The sequence below is a fragment of the Leptonotus elevatus genome, chromosome 6 (genome assembly GCF_054856555.1).
Source record: "Leptonotus elevatus isolate MCC_2025b chromosome 6, RoL_Lele_1.0, whole genome shotgun sequence".
In the NCBI taxonomy this organism is placed as follows: domain Eukaryota; kingdom Metazoa; phylum Chordata; class Actinopteri; order Syngnathiformes; family Syngnathidae; genus Leptonotus; species Leptonotus elevatus.
The window spans coordinates 20,557,808-20,570,089 of NC_141244.1; positions in this window are offsets into that span (position 1 = coordinate 20,557,808).

Sequence of the window (12,282 nt, forward strand, 5' to 3'; positions counted from 1 at the left end):
TGGGGGTGGGGATATGCTAATTCGCCATATTGTGACGTCACAGTGGGGTGGAAAGGCAGAAGAGCATTGTCCACAGATAATTTTTTTAGAAATTGACAAAAAAAATAGACACATACACATTTATACAAGACATGCAAAAGTTTCCATTCCAATTTTCCGTCATATGTCTCTTTTAACGTCCCACAGTTGTGTGCGTTTTCCTGACAGTCACAGTGTGACAGGCACTCAACATGTTGGTGCTGCGGGTGTTTAGTCTGTGTCGCGTGGAAATCTTACACATGTGCTGACATTTAGAAGCTTCGCCATTGTTTTGTCTTGCCGTGAATTTGGGTCACGTCTTTCATCCTCCCCCGTGGATGACGACAACGACCACGATGATGATGATGATGATGATGATGATGATGGAGGGGATTACAGAGCAGACAAAATAAAAAGGCGACAAAGAGGAGACTGCGGGGCCATAGTGTTGATCCTGCTGTTTTTGCTTTGGCGTTTTCGCAGACACAAAGAAAAAAGGTTACCGAAAACAGCACTTGGGCAGATAATCCAGTAAAAAAAAAAACACCAAAAAAACTGCCAGATCAGGAGTGTTTTATCGATGCACTAATCTGCCTTTAAAGTATCTTAATCCCGCTGTATTACGACTTTAATCAAAATTCCTTAAAACCAAAGAGGTTTAGCTCTTTAAAGGTCATAAACAGCCACACGTCTGTCTACCACATGTACTCAACAACACTTTGAAATATTTGCTAACACTTAATCTAATAATTGCTCCTTTTTAAAAGTCAAAACAACAAAAAATGATCGTCCAACAAAAATGAAATCTCAAAGGGGACAATAGCGGCGCACAAGAATAATTGAAAATGTGTGGATTCTTTTTTTACACCCGTCCAAACTGACAGTTTTCAGTCCTGTTCGTCGGCCATGATTCACGCCGGTTTTGCAGCACACGACATGAGCAACCAATCATTTTGCAGTTAGGTTCCAACTCCAGTTTGATTCATTAGCATGCTAGCGCCACCATCATAAATTACCGCTGCCGAGTCTTCCTATCGCAAGACGTCTCGTACATAAATTGGACGACTCGCCAGAAAAGGCTATGTTTGTGTCGCAGGTGTTTTGATGATCACGGGAAATGTGTCTCAACCCGAGAAGATGTGATGCTAGCATGTGATGCTAGCCGCTCGCCGGTCCCCGTCGTTAAAAACTTGAAGGCATCCACAAACTATTATGATTCCTACGCCGTTTGCCTGATTTGGATATGAATACCCTCAAATTAAAGCAGAAGAAATTTCAAGCGAGTTTATTGGTGTGAAGTCCCCGAATGTTTTTGTACAGCAGAGAAGCCAGCATAAATTCATACCATGGAAGTTTCAATGGTGACGAGCATAAAAAGTCTCTGGAGGCGTATTTCACATTTAGATATGCTCATGCTACGCCCCCTCCATTCCCCAACCCCACCCCAACAACCTTCAGCCTACATGTGATAGGGAAATTAAATCCTTATCAGGACAGTAAATCTTATTAATGAAAGGTGTGTGGCCTTTCTCAGTAACGACTGCGTGGGCGACCAATCCCGTGATTCGCTACAGTTTTTTCCCAAGGGAAATTCATCATGTTCCTCCTTGGAACACGTTTTTGACATTTAGCCAGCCGCCTGTTTTGTTTTGTCTCTGGTCCAGAGCACTTCCGATGGCGTCTGTTTGCTCAGGACGGCGCCGCCAGGTGCTCCACGCCGCGGCACCTGCGTCTTGTTTGCTAAGCCCACGACAGCTGCTTTTTTCCCTTCGCTGCCTTCAGCATGCACGCATGACCTCGTGTGACTTTATAACCAATCAGGGCACCACTTCCTGTTGTGCGAGTTCACCATATATTTTTTTTTGGTGAGAGAAGTTGGGTAGCCTGCATTTCAGGTCAGGGCATTTCTAGACAATAAGCATTCACATTCAAGTTCACGCCTGTTGATGTTTGCAGGTGGTTTAGAGCCTATGCCAGTTGGCGAGAAAAGTTGGTTACACCCTTCAATGGTCGCCAGCCAATAGCAGGGCGTATAGACAAACAGGAGTTTACTTTCACATTCACATCTATGGACAGTTGAGGGTCATGGGTGAGCTGAAGTCGATCCCAGCTGACTTGGCGAGAGAAGCGGGGTCCACTCAATTGCAGCCACTCCTACAGTGGAACGAAAAACAATATTAACGATGCTTTTGTTGTAGTGCAGTGTGCTTCTCCCTCTAAGAGAGAGAGAGAGAGATCGATCGATTTGAAAACACCGTCAGCCTAACGTAAGCTGTTAGTTTGTACCGCCGATATCGGCTCACAGATAAAAAGTGGATATCTTATCGTAACCCTGCGAGGACAAACCTCACTTCAGTGCAAGCATAACTTAAACACACTTTTTAAAGTAACAATCTTTTGCTGCAGAGAAATGGGAGAAGATTGGACAACATAAAATTTGAGGAAAACAAAAAGACGATGAATGATGCTCCTTTAGCGCAGTTCTCCAAAAATGCGGTCAAAGTGGGCTTGGATCTCAAGGCACCAATATAATAAAAGCGTTAATGGGAACGTGACTGGATTGTGGGAATGAGCTGGTTTTGGACTCCATGCTGCCGTCTGGTTGTGGTTTACATGCTGTCAAAGATGACGACATCGGCAGAATTCTTTCTGTCCTTTGTAGTTTGAAACGGAGCTGCGTGAGAAACCCTCCTGCGTGAGAAACCCTCCTGCGTGCCAGGGGCGGCGATAACGATCCGGTGAGGAAACAAGCCCCCCCAATAAGTGAAGCCCTGAGTTTGAAGTGTGCCACATTCGGGCAAGGAAAGGTGATCGGCGTGAGACATACGGGAAGAGCAACAGCTGTAAGCAGGAGGGAGGGATCATAGTGGCCGTTGTTGATGTCAACAAGTGCACGTGAGGAAAAAAAAAAACGCCATCACGTTATAAGGCTTGATGTCAAGTTCATGTTTGATGCTTCGGAAGGCTCATCATGTGACCATGGCTACTTCTCGGAGGCAAAATGGTTACGTTAGGTTGTGTTTGCTGGTCACTGACGTTACGTTGCGTTAGCAGGTTGACGCTTCATCACACTATATTTTAGAAATGGACACATGAGTGTAAAAAAAAAAAGTACAAACACAGACTTTGAAATGTACAGTAAATTAATTCATTGCAATATCGATTATTTTTATTTATTCGATTTATTTAAGTTGATGTGTCCTGAAATTGCTCAATCCGAATGAATTTTTATTGCCTTTAAGTGTTTTTGTGCCATTTCTTCTTTTGGAGTCAACAAGAAAAACTTGAATGGATTTGGTCCTCCATGTTGCTACTGTCTCCATTTATTCGAAGATCTCAACCACAGTAAACTTTGTCTTCTTTTAATGCTCTGAAAGGCATTTTACCTTTTTAGTTGCTCATTTTAGCCCCCCAGGAGGCTTAATAGCGTGGTAGCTTCTGATTTTAGTGCTCTGAGAGACATGTTAGCATGTTAGCTTCTCCCCTTCGTAATCTAGGAAACGTTTTAGCATGTAGCTTCTCCATTTTAGTAGTCTAGGAAACGTTTTAGCTTGTTAGCTATTCCTTTTAGCATTCTGACGGACTTTTCAGAACTTTAGTTTGGTCATTTCACTTTTAGCTTTTTATTTTCCTGTTCTGAGAGACAAAGAGAATGTGAACTTCTCCTTTTAGCGTTTTGAGAGACATCTTGGCATGTTAGCGTCTTCTTTTGGCATGCTGAGAGACATTTTGGTATGTTATCGATTTTACCTACGACAAAGTAATGGGTAAAACGTACAGCGATATGTTTTCAAGCGTATAAATACGCAAGTACAGATAATGTGAGTCTTCTTAAGTTTCGGTACACTAACAAATTTGGTAATTAAATTGGTTTACTGGTCGCTGGTTGTGATTGTTTACGAAAACTCGAGTAAGCTTTTGTAACAAAAATGCTGGCGTGGGCGATGCTGACGTCCGGTGAAGTTCTAATGCCGGCGATGCGGGAGGCGACATCTCCCATGACTCTTGCTTTTGCACGACAAGTTCACATGAAGTGCTTGAAACCACCGAGCCGCGTCAGGAAAAACAAGAGCTTAGCGTAAAGGAATGCTGAGAACCTTTTGAGTGGGCCCTCGCTTCCGTCAACACTTTCACCGTGCACGTCAACACGCACACTCTCATGCACACGCACGCCCCTTGTAGGTTGGTTTGGTAAATCACACTGCCTGTAAAAGATGGGACGTTTCAGAAATACAGTGCTGCTACTGTATCGCTAAATATAAAACAAATCGAAAACAACCAAATCCTGCTTAGCTTAATGCTAACAAACAATGTCAAACGTCATAGACATGCTGATGATTAGCGTCATTGAATGTCAATTAATCATAAAGCACACATTGTTTCGCTTCTTTATATTGTATTTAATTATTTTATTACTATATGCTTTTAAGTAAAATGTGATAGTGCTATTTTCCTTATAAAACACACATTGCAACCCTTTTTCTTTTTTCTTTTTGTCCGACCTGACTGACTCCTGCTGGTGGAAACACTCACTAAGCCATGCAACAGACACATAGTGCATACAGTAATTTTATATTGTAAAACCGTTTTTCTTCTTACATTTTTCCAATACAACCTAGTGCTATTTATCTTTATTAAAAATAATAATAATGTTTTTTGGATAGAGCTGCAAGGGATCAATGACACTTCATTCCATTTCAGTGGAGGAAATGATTTGGTAAATGAAGTCGCCAGCTTGCTCACAGACGTTAAGTCAATGTACGTCAGTCATATTTCACACGCAATTTATGAAGGATTTCTGTCATATTTGCAGCATATTCATGAATATATTAGTAGCAAAAATTTGTGAGGCGTGTGCAAATGAGAACATTCCTGGCAGGGAGAGGCGCGCGCGTGATGGCAAACGGAACATCTTGACCCTCAGGCTGTACTGAGTGTGTTGCAGCTCACGTCGCAAAGCTGGCATGTCAATAAAGCTTTTGTGTACCTGCCGTCCGTATGTTCCTTTTATTTATTCTTTCAACTTCAGAGGGTTCTTCCCATTCTCCTGCGTTGATTCGAAAGTTGTTTTCACGTGGCATAATTTATCCTACTTTTAAGTCTTTAAAAACAAACTTTAGAAAACGCCCATCCATTTCTGTGTGACTTTTCTGGAATGATAATATTTCAGATTCCTGATCCGTATCCTGCTTTCGGATTCTGTTTGACTGGTCGTCGCGTCACGCGTGTATTGTGGCATACTGGAAATACTCCCAACTACTTCTTTTCTGCTAAAGGCGTCAGCATGTGAGAACGTTGCTATCAAAATGAAAGTCAAAGAACAGGCGAGCATTTGTTTCCTCATGAATATCAAAAAATCGGCCACAAAAATTGTTTGACACAAACAATTGGCCTCAAAACTAGAAAACCATTTTTTGCGACACTCAGAAGATATGTTTGGCCACTTTTGTGTTTCTGCATGGATATTCGTAGCTAACGGACTTCCTTCCAAAGGAGCCATTAAAAAAAATTAAACACTTTAAAAAGGACAACAAGTTACCTGGAATTACTGCAAAGTAGAAATGACGGAGGTTTGATTTATGCGTATGACGGCGAGCCGTCCAACCGTTCGGCGGACGCCTGCTGTTAGAGGTACATGACAACTCCGCTTTGGTGTTTTTAAATGGTCATGACCGCTTCAACTTAACGTTAAAGCGTCCTCCGCTAACTTAGCCTAGCATAGCTTGCTGCCTGTGTCTCTTATCAAGACATCACGATGAAGCAGTAAGTGACATGGTTATTTGTGGGAAATCCAAAAATAAAGAGCGGCGTCAAGATTACAAAGTAATCGAGGGAATAATGGATTATAAAAAGATTCGTTAGTGGCAGCCTTAACCCTGGCATTGATTGCTGATCAGTCTGGCGCTTCTTTCTCCAAAAGTAGAGTGGCATAGGAGGGACTTCAACTCCTGCTTGATTTTGACACACTGAGTATTTAGCTGAGTTCAAAAGTTGCATTCGTTTTTGTTTTTTGTCCCCCCCCACAACTGACTCATTTCCTGCTGACCAGTGTGTCATGTGACAACTTGTCATGTGACACAGTTTCCTCACCATGGGACTTTGGATGACTGGAGTTGATCACAGGTGTCAAAAGTGATGATTCACGCAAAGATGATACAATTAAAATGCAAATGACGCTTTTATCATGAGAACTTTGAGTCGCACTCTAACCTACGCACAGGAAGTAGATCGCCTCGTGACTGAGGTTGCTGTAAGTTTGCTCACTTAAGCGTCTACTTTTAGTGCTATGGAAATAACTTTTACTTATTAGCTTCTCCACTTGCTTTGTTTGAGCTTTTTTCTTCTTCTTTTAGCCCGTTGACAGGCATTTTAGCTAATTAGTGTCTGTTTTAGCATTGTGATGTACATTTTAGCTTGTTTGCTTGTTCTCGTAATGCGCTGAGAGGCATTTTAGATTGTTAGCTTCTCATTTTAGGCGTCTGAGGAACATTTTAGCCTGTTAGCTTTTCTTTTACCCCTCTTCCAGACATTTTAACGCTTCAGTGTGGTCATTTTAGCATTTTTCTTGTAGCGCGCTCCGAGACATTTTACAACGTTAGCTTGAAGTGACATCTTCAGCATGCTGAGGAACAGCTTAGTGTGTTAGCTTCTGCTTTTGCACTGCAGTTTGTTCATTTTAGCTTGTTATCTTCTCTTTTGTTCGCCCCAAGAGACAATTTGTAGTGTTAGCTAAGCTTGGCTTTTTAGCTTCCAATCTCCATTTTGAGAGACATTTTATTAGCCTTTCAGTTTTGACATTTTAGCTTGTTAGCGTCACATTTGAGAAATTTTTGAATGAAAATGACATTTACAGCATTTTAGCTTTTGCTTGTAGCACTTAAGTTTGATCATTTTAGTTTGTTAGCGTCATTGTTAGTTTGGTCATTTTTAGCTTGTTAGCTTCATTCCGGAATACTAGTTTCTGGAAGACATCTTAGCATGTTTACTTATTTCAGCGCTCTGAGAAACATTAATGTGCTAGCTTCCCCTTTTAGCGCCCAGCTTGGTCATTCTAGCTCGTCAGCTTCTGCTTTTGTAGTGACTTGTTTGAGTATCACATCTGCCTAGCGACACTCATGTGAATGAATGAAAAACGTCCGTTTTTGGTTTGTTTGTTTTTGTATTACTTTGAAATCAGTTGAAACTTGAAGTTGTGTTTTGTTTTTGTAGTGTCGTGTTGTGTTGTGCTCCATTGCCTGCTGTTGCTGTGAGCTGACTCGTTTTTTCTTTTTTTTTCTTCTGTCTCCAGCGCATTTAGTCAATGGATATTTTGACGAAGACGCACAAGAGACGGCTTGTCTTTGCCAGGGCCTGCTCTTGCACAGAACTGGGCTACTGGCCTCCTTGTCATCAGCAAAGAAACCATCATATGCTGTGCATTTGTGTACAGCAAATCATTGCATCAGCTAGACTTAAGTCTACACAACAACTATTTCGACAACTACAACAAGGACTGCACAGAAACAACATTCATAACTAGCCAACAACTACATCAGCCACAGCACAACTACTACACAACAACTACGTCAGCAAATACACAACTACAACTACATCAATGACTACACAACAACCACATCAACACAGCACAAAAACGACATCAACCTAACAAAACAACTACTCTGAACGGCAACGGTAGAACTGCATCAACGACTACACAATTACATCAATGGCTACATAACGACATGACAGGTGCAAAGCAAAATCCTTGATTGCAAGACCCAACCTGCTATTCGCTTTGCTTTTGTTTGGTCTCCGCTCAAGTGTGTGTATGCGTTTTTTTTTGGGGGTTTTTGTGTGTGCGTGGGTCGCCGTCTGTGTTGAATGCGAGTGAAGTCATTTTCGTGTTTCCACGAGCCTCGCAGCTAAACTGAGGTCACGCACACTAATGCACTAATAGTCACTGATGTCATTTTTAGCCGCACAAGTGTGGTCATGTCGATTGATTAGTGGTTAAACACGTCTCTCTTTTTTTCTTCCTCCTTCACATCCCGGAATTTTCCCACCCACTCTTCACTTTTGGTGTCATACGTCACCATTTCGTTTTAGTTTTTGTATTCCAACTTGCTTGATTTGAACATGTGATGTCATCATTGTGATGTCACACATGATATGATTGGTTGATATGTGCCCTTACCAGTGCTTGTCAATAATTTTTTGTTAGGCCAATCTCAGGAAAAAGAAATAGTGATACTGCCACCTACTGTAGTGGATGTGCAATTTCACTTTAATCTATTATGGTTAAAAATAATAATAATAATAATAATAATAAAACCCTCTATGAGAAGGAGCGCCTTACATTGACTGCCGCCTAGTTTGTTGATTTTCTACAGGTGCCCTAACATTGACTGGCGACCAGTCTCCCGTTCGCGCTGACATTGGTTGGCGACATTGGAAGAGTCTTTGAAAGCCGAGCAGCACTTCGGAGCTCGTTGGTGCGTGGAAATGGAAAAGGCGGAAGTAGTGGTGGCGAAGCGTGTCGATGCTCAGCGGCGCGCGTCCGCTCTCGACAGCGGAGGAAAGTACCCGCGACTCCAAACTCCGTTGACCTTGACGGACTCGAAAACAGCTGAGAAGCCCTTTCGAGTTTCACACACGAAAATAAATGCATCTTGTTTAATCATGCAAACGACACGACATTGCCATCAACAACTGCATCGACGATACAACTTGAACAACTAAACTAGAACTTTACAAAATGAATGACAACACAACAGATAAATCAACAACTACATTAATGACAACATCAATGATTACGTAGATTACATTAAAAACGACTCCACCAACTTGAGACGGCCTCATGATGACCACCATTACGCACAATGCTTTCCATCAAAGGTGAAAAAAAAAAAATAGGTGAGCTACTGTTAATATGAACTCAACAATTCAATGCTAGTCATTTCATAGTATTTCTTTCTTTTCCTGGAATTAACTTAATTGACTTTTTTGCCTATTTTTGTTTCTATTTTTTATTTATATTATATATATATTAGATTTATTCCATAAGTTGCCTTGACTGACTTTAAAAAACGCATTTCACACTTTTTCGTATATTTCATTTAGATGTAGTTGATATTAACGCAGCTGTCCATTTGTTGTCATTATTTACTATTGAATATTGATTCACCGTGCAGCCAGCAGGGTTACACCCTTGAGTGTGTCACCTGCATAGACAGTGCCGTAATAGCATACCATAGCATAGGCTAGTCTGGTCCCGTCTCGTCGAGTCTAGATAGTTAGTAAGATAGTTACAGTCGATTGGGCAGTGCGCAAAAGCAAACAGCAACTGGAAGCAAATCCAAAGTATGTGAGGGGAAAGTTCAGAGTCTGGCGCACCTCTGCTGCACCGCCGTGCTGACCGGACACATTTTGATGGTCACGGATGATTGACAGCAGTCATTTTTTACTTGTGAGTCCAAGCAAAACACAGCAGTGACTCTTATCTGCCCGCCCACACGCCAGCATGTCAATCAGTAACGTTAGCGCAAACATGTTGTGCTGACTCAGTGCTTCAACTCGTTTCACACATGCAGGAATCGTTATTTTGAAAATAGAAAAAAAGGCAACAAGATTGTTCTCCAGATTGATTGGTTGGTTGGTTGTTGTATTGATTGGTATACATTTTGTATTTATTCTAATTTTTTTTGTTTTTGTATTTATTCTTTCGTACATTTATTTGGCATTTCTTTTACATTAAATTGTTGCAATTTTTTCAAACCGCTTTATACATTTATTTTATTTTTTCCTTGATTTTATTTTCGTAGAAGTTGACTAAATATAAATATTAGACACGTTTGTGTTTTTTTCCCCCACCCTTGATTTATTCAGGAATTGACTAACTTAAAAATACAGTACATATATATATATATATATATATATATATATATATATATATATATATATATATATATATATATATATATATATATATATATATATATTATGACCGTATTATATGATATTTAATATAACATTTTTAAAATTTATTTGATTATTTTTTAATTCAAAAAAAATATTTACTGATATTCCTAAAAATCATGAATTATGTTACTGACTTAAAAATACATTTAATTTTTTTTAAATTAGCTTTATTATTATTATTACTAAATATTGGGTAAGCTATTTTACTTTACTGACTTTTAAAATATAGTACACTTTTGTTTTTGTTGATTTATTTTTCCTGTAGTATCTTTAAGAAACTTTTTCCAGAAGTTGACCTTACTGACTGTAGAAACTTTTCTTTTTCCCCCCCCAAATTTTTTGACTAGTGGAAGAAAAACGTTGTTTTGGTTTCATGTGATAAAACAAGCACTCCCTAACTGTGTGTGCACGTTTGTGTGTGTGTGTGTGTTGTGTGCGTGCGTGTGCGCGCTTGTGTGCGTGGGCGGTCATGGAATTGCCTTTGTTCCCGCACATGTTGGTATTTGTCGTGTGTAGTATTATGTCGTTTTTGACATGTAAATGAATGGAGCGTTCTGGCTTAGCGTCCATTGTGTTGTCGCTTTAACGCTACCAAATACGCCTGCGGGGGCGGCTATGTTGTCATTTTTTCTTCTTCTTTTTTTTCTCACAGTCGTGTGATTGTTTTCTGTGAGGAGGCGGTTGGATTACCACTGGGGATTTTTGGGTGGATTTACAGTGAAATGGAAAGTAGGGCTTTTTTTGCATGTGGGTTTTCATGCTTTCAGAAGAATTTAAGATAAACACTTTCATTGCGTCATAAGAGCAAGCAAGAGTGTTGTTGGTGTTTCATATATTTAAAGATCAATTTGTTACCGACCAGAAAAGATTCAGTGAGACCATCAGCAACGATGAGAATATTATCATCATAACGTCATACGATGATTTGTTTAGAAGCAGAGGAGATTAAAAGTGTAAGGTTCAGAAAAACAGTAAAACCAATAGTATTTGTCAAATTCTAGACAAATTGCAATTTCTGCAGAAATTGCGTGAGAACGCTGACAAGCTGGATGGTAAGATTTGAATGCATGTGCTTAAATCATTTCAGTGAAATTCCTGATATGATAGTCAGTTGGTATCGAACCATCGTATGTACTAAAATGTACATAAATGCTGAAAGCTAACATGCATTTAATCATTTCAGTGAAATTATAATCCATTTCCTGATATGATAGTCCGTTGGTATACATGTATATTACTTACTTACTTACAACCGTGGATATATTTGGGATTCGAACCTGCTACCTCCTGGTTACTGGACAATGCTCTTTACCAACTGCGCCATCGAGCAGCGTCAAAAACATGGCAATGATGATCAGGTGTATGCATTGAAGTGGGCGTGGAAAGTGGTAGAAAAAGTTCAATGTCAGTCTCACTGAAAATGAATGGGAAAAAGTTGATATTTAACGTTTTTGCTACATGATTAATTCCCTGTAGCTCATTTATAGTGTGTGCGAAATGGCCACCGGGGGCAGTACAATACAGTCATGCAGACACAAACGAAGAAGAGTTTCACAACTACACTGTTAGTAGTAGGCGGCAGTATATTTTGTCTTTTTTCAAAAATGATAGAGAATACATGCCTGTGCGTATTTGAACACCGCCAACTAGATGCTATTTCTTAGCCTATCGATGGCTATCGATTTACATTGTTGTTAGCATTAAGCTAAAGGGATTCATGTAAAGCATAGCGAGATGTGCCTTTTCCCTGCCCTCAATAATTGGGGGAAAAAAAGTACAGATATCCATATTGCAGAGTAAAAAATAAATAAAATAATAATAATAAATGACAGATACTTAAAATAAAACAACTTAAATACAGTAACTAGTAGTTACTACTTTGTTACAACTTCTGGCGGCGAGAGCACGTCTGGACTTGTTGGCGCTTCCATAAGAGCGAATGACGTCATCCCCGCACACGTGACCACACGAGAGTCACGCATTGATGGACAGCTTAGGCCTTGCGTGTTAAATACACACACACACATATGTAAACATTTAACATCTTAACCGGCGTTTAAAATGTGAGCGAGCGCACGCCACGAAAAATCATGCTAGAAGAAAGCAGTAGTTGGTAGCGTCGTCCATTTTGGAAACACTGATGTCACAACACACACCCTCGTGTTTCTTATTTTGTATAAAGCTGGTTTGCTAGTCGACGTCACAAGGCGCTGTCCTTCTCGTGTTTCATTCTTCTCGCGGATTTAATCACTTACTCAATTTTTTGAGCCAGACAACTTCCTTTTTGTTGCGTTGTGGAAGGAATTC